This window comes from Penaeus chinensis, chromosome 40, assembly GCF_019202785.1.
Source record: "Penaeus chinensis breed Huanghai No. 1 chromosome 40, ASM1920278v2, whole genome shotgun sequence".
Classification (NCBI taxonomy): domain Eukaryota; kingdom Metazoa; phylum Arthropoda; class Malacostraca; order Decapoda; family Penaeidae; genus Penaeus; species Penaeus chinensis.
In genome coordinates this window covers 28,641,702-28,650,052 of record NC_061858.1, presented here as the reverse complement: position 1 = coordinate 28,650,052, position 8,351 = coordinate 28,641,702, and the positions used below count along the sequence as shown (strand labels likewise).

The window sequence follows — 8,351 nt, the reverse complement described above, 5'->3', positions numbered from 1 at the left end:
GACAACAACAACACAGAGTTAAAGAAAGACCCGTACCAGGGGGAAAGAAGGCGGGAGAGGGAAGGATAAAGGGGGGGGAACGAAGAAGATGATTTAGTAAGAGGAAAAAAGAGTCGGGGTTAACCCAACATGCGGGGTAAAAGTTGGCGGGCCATAGCTGGACGGGAGGTAGAAAGGAGGATAAAGGCTGGAGAGGGAGGCCCCGCGCCAATCTGTGCGCGCGTGCCCTGACATGGCCGGGTTTCGCCTGGCCATGAAGCGAAACTCTTAGGGTCGGCGAGTCCACATGCCCGGGCTGCGGCGCGCACTGGCTAAACGGGATAGGTTGGGAGCGGAAGAGGGCGGCCTGCCAGGCGCCTTCGGGGCCCCACCCGTGACGGACTTTCTCTCCCATGGCAACGGTGGCGCCCTCGGCTAACCGGGAGCTTTGCGAGGGTGAAATACGAGTGAGATCGCTAATCTAGAGGCTATCTCCCACGGCCCTGCGTCGAGCAGAGATTTCTCTCTGACGGGGTGCAGGACTTCAGGGAGACGTTGCTCTGGCGATCTCACCACGCCTGGATTAGCAACACTGGCCATGACATCTCCTCCCCTCTCGCGCGTGCCACTCCTTTCGGCAAAGGAGCCCACCGGTCATGGCAGGGTGCAGGAGGCAGATGTAACGTGTCGGAAATCCGGAAACCAGTGAGATTGAGGTAAGGTTTAGGATGAGGACGCTACGGCTCATGGAAGGATGATGAAGATGGGGCGTTGGGGCTGAGGTTTGAGGTTACGCCCGGAGAGAGAGATGAGGGGGGGGATAGGGACGCTTAAAAACGGGATAGGGCTAGCTTAGTGGGGTTATTTTAATTAGGAGTTTAAATAAGGGGGAGTTTTGAGAGAAAACATTCCACCTTAAAAGTACTTATAAATAGGGGAATTAAAAACTTGAATGTAAAAACTTAAAATAAACGTAAAAAACTTAATAAAAATGTAACACAAGAACACCAAGTAATATTGGAACAGCTTAAAAAAAAGGATAGGCAGAAATGTTCTACCTGCTCGACATCGCGCTCGCGAGGACCCGGCATCAATCACGCCGGAGTTCGAGACGGATTGGCGAGCTTGTGCGGGACCGCTGCGGGTGCCGTAGTTTATAGTAAAAAGCGCCGAAGCTTTTTTAACTTCAGTTTTATAAATAGTTAAGAATTAAAGAATACGAACGAAACAAGGGAGGAGGATGGTGGAAAGTCGTGAAAGAGAGTATGAGAAGCACACCAAAAGGAAAAAGATGATGCTGCCAAAGCAGGAAACTGGCCCCTGTTCATCGCCTCGGTTCTGGCGAGAATTAGAAAGACATCGCGGCCAGGGCCGCACTTCTTCTCCTGAAGAAGGGCTATGGTCTACCCAGACCTGGGCAACAAAACGCCGAGGGTTTGTAGTTGTTGTTGTACATGAGCCTCCTGCGCCAGGGAGAGCACAGGAAGCAATTCTCCGTGTTCGGTGAGGTGATCGTTAGGGGGACGACACAATCTCGTCCCCAGCCACCATAGTACAGTTCATGTGGTTGTGCTTATTTGATTGATCTGTTGCTTGTGTGCATTTGTATGTAATGTGGGTCTGAGTGACCGTGTGTGTGTGAGAGGAGGGTGGTAAGGGCTTGGAAACAGGTGCAGTTTGGCGTGGGAGGCAGCTATCTAATTGTCAGCGCGCCATTTAAAGTAGGTCAAGCTGACGCTGACCCACTTTTCGTGGCTGTTTGCTGCTCCCGGAACCCGAGGCCGCGGACGGCGAGTCCGAGCCCCGTCCCCTCGAGGTCCGGGAGGGACCCTGAGAGATGGAGACGTGGAATTCTCGGGAATCGGCGGGCCAATTCCAGATGTTTTCCTAGTCCCCCGAGTTCCCCCCAACGGGGAGGAGAGAACAAGCTTAGCGAGGTAGCCCCCGCTTCGACCTCAGGGATGGTCGATTTGGAGGCTATCCTCCGCGATCGGAGTCCCCAGAATGGTGTTGTCATGGTGACCCACGAGGGGTGCGGTGGTCGCCGGGGGGCAGTGGGTCTTTCTTGTCTTTTTCTTGTGCGTGTTAGTGCTGGTGATGGTAGTTTGCGTTTGTGGTTCGTTTGTGTTTTTGTTAGTATTTGGTTGTGAGCTTAGTTTTGGTTGGCGTTGTGGTTAGTGGTGTGTGGGGGAGTAGGTGTGTGCGGGAGGTATGAGGGCTGTGGTTTTGTTGTGGTGGTCGCGGGTCTATCCTCGGTGTTGTATTAGTTGTGTGTGATATGCAGCTATGTATAGGTCTTCATCCTTCAAGATTTCCCTGGTGAATCACAATGTTAGGGAGGTTGTTTCTTTGTTGGAGTACAGGCAATGTCTGCGAATCTTTGTGCTTGTATTGGCAGCTTTCAAAGCTACGTGTTTTGTATAGTTTGCTTTATTTTAGTGTTAATGTCTGGTGTGAGAGTGTTGGTTGGGGGAACTGAGGTCGGGGGAGCATTGTGGTCTCGGTGGGAATCGTGGGAGGTCTTGTGGTGATGGGTGTTGTACTAGATGCTCTGTAGTGGGTTGTTTTGAAAACTGTTGAGGCGTATGTTGGTTGGTGTTTTGTTTAACGTGCTTGTATTTTCGTCTTGCAGAATCTCTTTTCGTTGTAGGGCAAGACCCGACTGACGCGGGCGTGCCTGCACCTCACAGTTGCAACATTTGGTGGGCTTGTTGCAATGTTAGTTTGCGAAGAAGTGCCCAACTTCGCCACAAAGACTGCACCTTTGTTCGTGTAAACATTAATTGTTATTTTATCTCACAAGGATTAGCACTCCACAAAGTGTGTGGTTATATTTGCATTAACCAAGTAATATATCCAGTAGTTGAACTGATTGAATTAACAATTAAAATTGAAAAAGCATCGCATATGAGAGGAATGTAGTTCTTTATAAATAATTAAACCACAGAATGATGTTTAAGATACAGAACCTTTGTTTCCGTATCAGACTATCTTAAGAGGTACCTGATATGTTCCCTTGAATTTTATTGGAGAAGGATTGTAATAGTTCTGAAAGGAAATATACATTTAATGTTCATATAGTTTAGTTTTAGCACCGCTGTTCCATCCACGTTATTTGATATGTATACAAGTCTAGTTTGTAAAACTGGTATATATATATCTTATGTTAGATATATATTAATTAGATATAATATAGGTGTAAGAGTAGCAGATACTATAAAAATGAGCAAACTTACGTGCACAAATTGCACCTTACTTATACAACATATGAACACAGGAAAATCCGTTGTAGAGACAAAGTCATCAGTAAAAATAGTCTAAAGTGACTTTGAGAATGTGAAAGTATATCTTACTTTTTAGATCACTTCTATAGGCGATTGCCGTTTCTCGCCGAATTCTCGGAATATATGTCAACACGATGGAGACAGTTAGTGGTATCCTCTGAGCGGGAAGCTGTCTCACGAGTTTTACTTGCGAGAATTGATGACCGTATCAGACTTCGGTTTACCGATGTATCAGAGGAGGATGACCAGGGCTGAGTGTTGAATACAATCCACAAAAGTATTCTTGAAACTTTTTGAAAACTCCTGATAAGGGAAAAAAAAAGACATATCTGAGAGGATGTATACTTACCGCTTCTTGGCTTTCAAAATCCGAATACTGAGTACCTGTAACTGAATGTGAATTTGACTGCTTATAATTAATGTAACTATATTTGTGTTTCAAATGTTTAAACCAAATTCCAAATAATAAATAACTTTTGACTAGACAAGCAGCACTACACACATCATAATTGTGCTTTGTCTACTTTGATGTCAGATCAGTAATGCTGCCACTATCCATTACCAGGTCCTACCCCCTATTGACTTAGGAATGTCAAGAAGTTTTCAGTAGTCTGGCTGGATTTTCCACTAAAACTATTTTTTTCAAGGATGTATTTTGAACAAAATAGAGGTATACAATACGCTCCACAAATTCCTACTAGACTTGTCTTTAAAGCACTAAACTATCAAAATAGAGAGTATAACAGAGCAACAGTGGTTTTCAAACAAAATTTCCAATAAAAACATATTTTTCTTAAATGTACGCGTCACCAAACAACAGCACTATTACTTATCATAAACGTGAAGTTTGATTGCTTATAATTAATATAACTATTTTCGTGACTTCAAACGTTTTAAACCACCTTTCCAATTAATAAATAACTTTTTATTTATTAATACTATACACAAGCAGGCACTATACATAACGTAAGTTGTGCTTGGCTTACTTTGATCATTATTGTCATAATGGCTGCCTCTACCACTGTATTGTCTATATTCCAGGTCCATTCCCCTATTTGAATCTGAATTCAAAGAATTTTTCCAGGAATATTTCCATGCCCAAAACCATTTTTTCAAAGGATGTATTTTGAACACAATCTGACACAAACAAGTTTTTAAGATGTAATACAATACAAATTCCCTATAAGGTACTGTTCTTTAAGCACTAAAATATCGAAATAAGAATCACTATGCAAGAGAGATATAATGGTCCACGGGTTGTGACAGAAACAAAGTAATCAAACTCTGACACCAAGGGAGTAACATAAAATGATTCTTTTCATTTTATATCATACACAACTCTTTTCACTAAAATGATCAGTCAATATAAATTTCCATGACTTTTCCAAGATTTCCGTTGAAAATTCATTTTTCAAGATTTTATCCGGACCGGACAAAATATATGCTGGAATTTAATTTTATACAGAAGTCCAAGTAGACGAAGGACCCTTTATTACTATTACTATCGTGATTCTGTTACCCCGGAAGGACCCTTTATTACTATTACTATTCTTGAGTTCTGTTAACCCCCTGTTTTATACTTCATGTAAATATGAGACTTGGTAGCAGGAATATTGTAAAGGTATGAATGAACCTGAAATCGTGCTTAACATCGGACACGAATCGTAATTATGTATTACCAAGCATCCTTACAGTAGAGGATAAAAATGTGTAAATTGATTAGTAGAACATTAAGAGAAATTTCGTCTTAGTACAGAATAGTAATCACCTGGAAATCCAGGCAAAGTGGTATGAAATCGTAAATTTGTCAAATATTCAATGTTAAGCTTAACTCGCTGAACATGATGTGACAAGTATAGCATATCAAACTAATCAATTCTGTTTAGTGGTCTAATGGTTTGATTCTGTGGATTATCCGCGTAATGTTTGAGTCTGTCATGGAGTGTATTTTTATTTTTTATTTTATTGGCTAAGGTGTAGTAAACCACTAGAAATCGGTGTGACATTTTTCCGTTATTTTTTAACAGAAATCACGCGACCGACATATAATGTTATCCGAAAAGTTTATACAAGGTTTTGATTAAAATCCTCGGTGGGAATGGAACAGGTTTGAAGGTACTGTATTACCTGGCCGATTCTCGACAACGTTGTAGGAAAGCGCCACCGACTCCTGTTTACAGAGTGGACTTTGGTGTCCTGCAAATTTTAATAATTTTAATTTGTTGGAATGATATCCTCCCCGGAGGGAGTGGACCAATCCCGGAGGTACTGCAATACCGGGCCGATCCGCGGCAAAGGTGGAGCAAGCCCCTAGCACTTCGCCATTTTCCAAAAATCAGTTTAATATCGTAGATCCCACATGGGGATCGTATCAGATATTAAGCTGATAAGAACAGATACTACACTTTGATCTTAGCCAAAAGGCCGAGAAGCGATACTGAAAGAAAGTTGAAAGTGTGTCCTAGAAAATGTTTCTGTGGACTTGCTAGTGAAGTTCTTTATAGATAGCAGGGCGTAAACGACATGACGTTGGAAATTATTTAAATCTTGATTGCCATATGAGAATGTTTCCTATATGAAAATTCGAAAAAAACTGTTGCTAGGATTTTCAACGTTGGATAACTTCATCGGACTCTAAAGAAAGTACATGTGGGCAAAAACTTTTAGCTTTTTAACCAACTGCCGCACGCCCACACTAATAAGCGCACCTCACATGTCCGCATACATATGCACGGCCGCACTTATAGACACTCACGTTCGTAAACATACTGTGTAAATATATATATATATATCATGTATGTGTGTACATATTTATTTTTTCATAAAAGTAAACGACCACATAATGTTTACGCAAGTATACCCGTAAAAACGACTTGTACGTTTTCTATTGGTAAAAAATCTTTAAACCTGCCATAAATACAATTTACTAAATTTGATTATACTTCCCATATGATATTAGCCTAGCGTAATATAATGGAGATCTAGTGCATACCTAAATGAGCATTAAAATCATATATTATATATATGCAAATATGTATATTCATCTCAATATTGCATTTATGCGAACATGTATATCCATCTGTATTTATGCATGTGTGGATGGATTCGATGGATATGTGTGTGTATGAGTGTGAGTGCGCGTACATGGCTATACGTATGTCATATAGAATGATAAAATTAATGCCACAAAAAAAACAAAAAAAAAACATTCACTCTACGATATGTAATGGGTAATTTACATTCAATGCCTTGTAAATGAACGTTTTGTTTCTAAACACTGTTTTGTAATGTGTTTCATTCACTAGGAGTTTTTTCGGAAAACTAAAATCAAACGCGCCACTCGTGTACGAGACTTTGACCAGCTCGGACCTCTCTCTTTTCAGACGCAGCAGCAATAGACCCAAGCCTTGTGCCACAGGAGCTACCCTGGTGTCCGGGGCCTCTCGTCTCGCTCGGCGCTATTGCTTCGAGTTTTTTAACGTAATTTACGTAGAGTAAATCTGATTTTTTCAGCATTTTGTGCTTTGCCTGCACCTTCAGTGCATTGATTTTGCAGGTCACACGAGACTACAGTAGGCGTAGTCAGCACCCCACCTCAGACCGCATGTCTCTTCTACACCAGGGCAGCCCTTACGGGCTTTGACCCTGGGTCGGAGGCCAGTAAGTCTGGGGCGTCCTTTGGTCGCACTTTTTCTTTATTCTAATTTCTCTTCCTCTCTTATGTGACTTCCCTGAGCCTACGGAGCGTTACCCCTTGTGGGCTCTCCGTATTCGCTTTGGGGGGTGGGGGCATCGAATTACCGCCCTTCGCATGCAAGTTCGGGCGGTTAAGGAGGTGTCTTCCATAACTCGTTCCCTCATCGTGGTAATGGGAACGCAACAGGCTTCCACTGGTGGGTAGAGGACAGGAAACTGCCCCCACTCTTCTCTAGCTATTGCTTGGTTAAGGTTGTTCAACGCTAGTTAAGGGTTAATGTGCCCTTTCAGGACAACGGGCCGGGCCCAGGGAGGTCGGACTCGGTCCGATCCAGCATGTGCTATTCCTCGGCTAACCTCTCCTTCAAGGAGGGGGGACAGACCATGACTCCTCTAAGGACTAATGCGACCTTGAACAACGGACCCCTACTGCTGACAAACGTGAACGACGATTCTTTTCCATCCCTCACAAGAATGCAAGGTATCTGTCTGTCAAATGCGTGATGAAAATCAATCGCTTTTGAATGTGAGCCCCTTCATCATCAAGAAGGTCCATGTGGTCAATGGGGGATGGCGATTTTGATTTTGTCAAGAAATTGCGAGATGGTTTAGCTCCTTGTTAAAAGTGCAATTCAACTCCCTGATTAAGGCTTGCTTAATGGACGACAAATTTCAAGATTTTGAAGGTAACGTAACTATCCCCATTGGCCCCCAATACCTGCAAGGGAGTAATCTTTAAGCAGGGATTTGAGGAACAAGGAGGAGAGTGACTGAAAATTCTGGAAAATAGAAGGACCTAAGCGTCGTGGACGTGAACTGCATGACATGAAATGACGGGAATGTGCGAACAAAAGCGGATTGTGCTTTTTGACTTTGCTTCAAGTCAAATTCTGGTATGTCACGGTTGGATATGAAACGTGTCCAAGTGCGACCTTACATTCAAAAATACCTATGCGCGTAAATAGATGCCAAAAAATTTGGACACTACCTACATTACGATGCAATGATAAGGAACAATAAATTTACTCTGTGGTAATTTTACTGGAGATCATGCATGCTGTATGTACTGAGACTTCGCTCAAGTGTGCTAACTGGTGGAGGTCCCATCATCTGCACTTCCGAGGCTGCAGTTTGAAGAAGGAGACTGAACTATTAAGCATACATGAGAGGACATGTTGTTAGTTACCGTGAGCCAAGAGGAAAGTGGAAGGTTTGACCAGCAAACCAATACTGCCTACGGCTCAGCAGCAACTAACAACACTTCCAGTGCATCGGCATCAGTCAGGACTTGCAGCTAAGGTTAAAGAAATTGCTGAATTAACGGAAACGGTCAAGGAGATTAATGAGTCAAATCAATGAATTGAAAGATTACAATTCAACAAATTGCTGAAT

General features: G+C 42.7%; 2 non-coding genes across 2 annotated transcripts; one reads left to right on the top strand and one right to left on the bottom strand.

Moving 5' to 3' along the window:
• Positions 1-3,322: 3,322 nt before the first annotated feature.
• LOC125047351 lies at positions 3,323-3,523 on the top strand. The gene has a single exon (XR_007116735.1). It is a non-coding gene; the product is annotated as a small nucleolar RNA U3 (small nucleolar RNA).
• Positions 3,524-5,506: 1,983 nt separating this feature from the next.
• Positions 5,507-5,699, bottom strand: LOC125047340. The gene has a single exon (XR_007116729.1). It is a non-coding gene; the product is annotated as a U2 spliceosomal RNA (small nuclear RNA).
• Between the last annotated feature and the right edge of the window lie 2,652 nt (positions 5,700-8,351).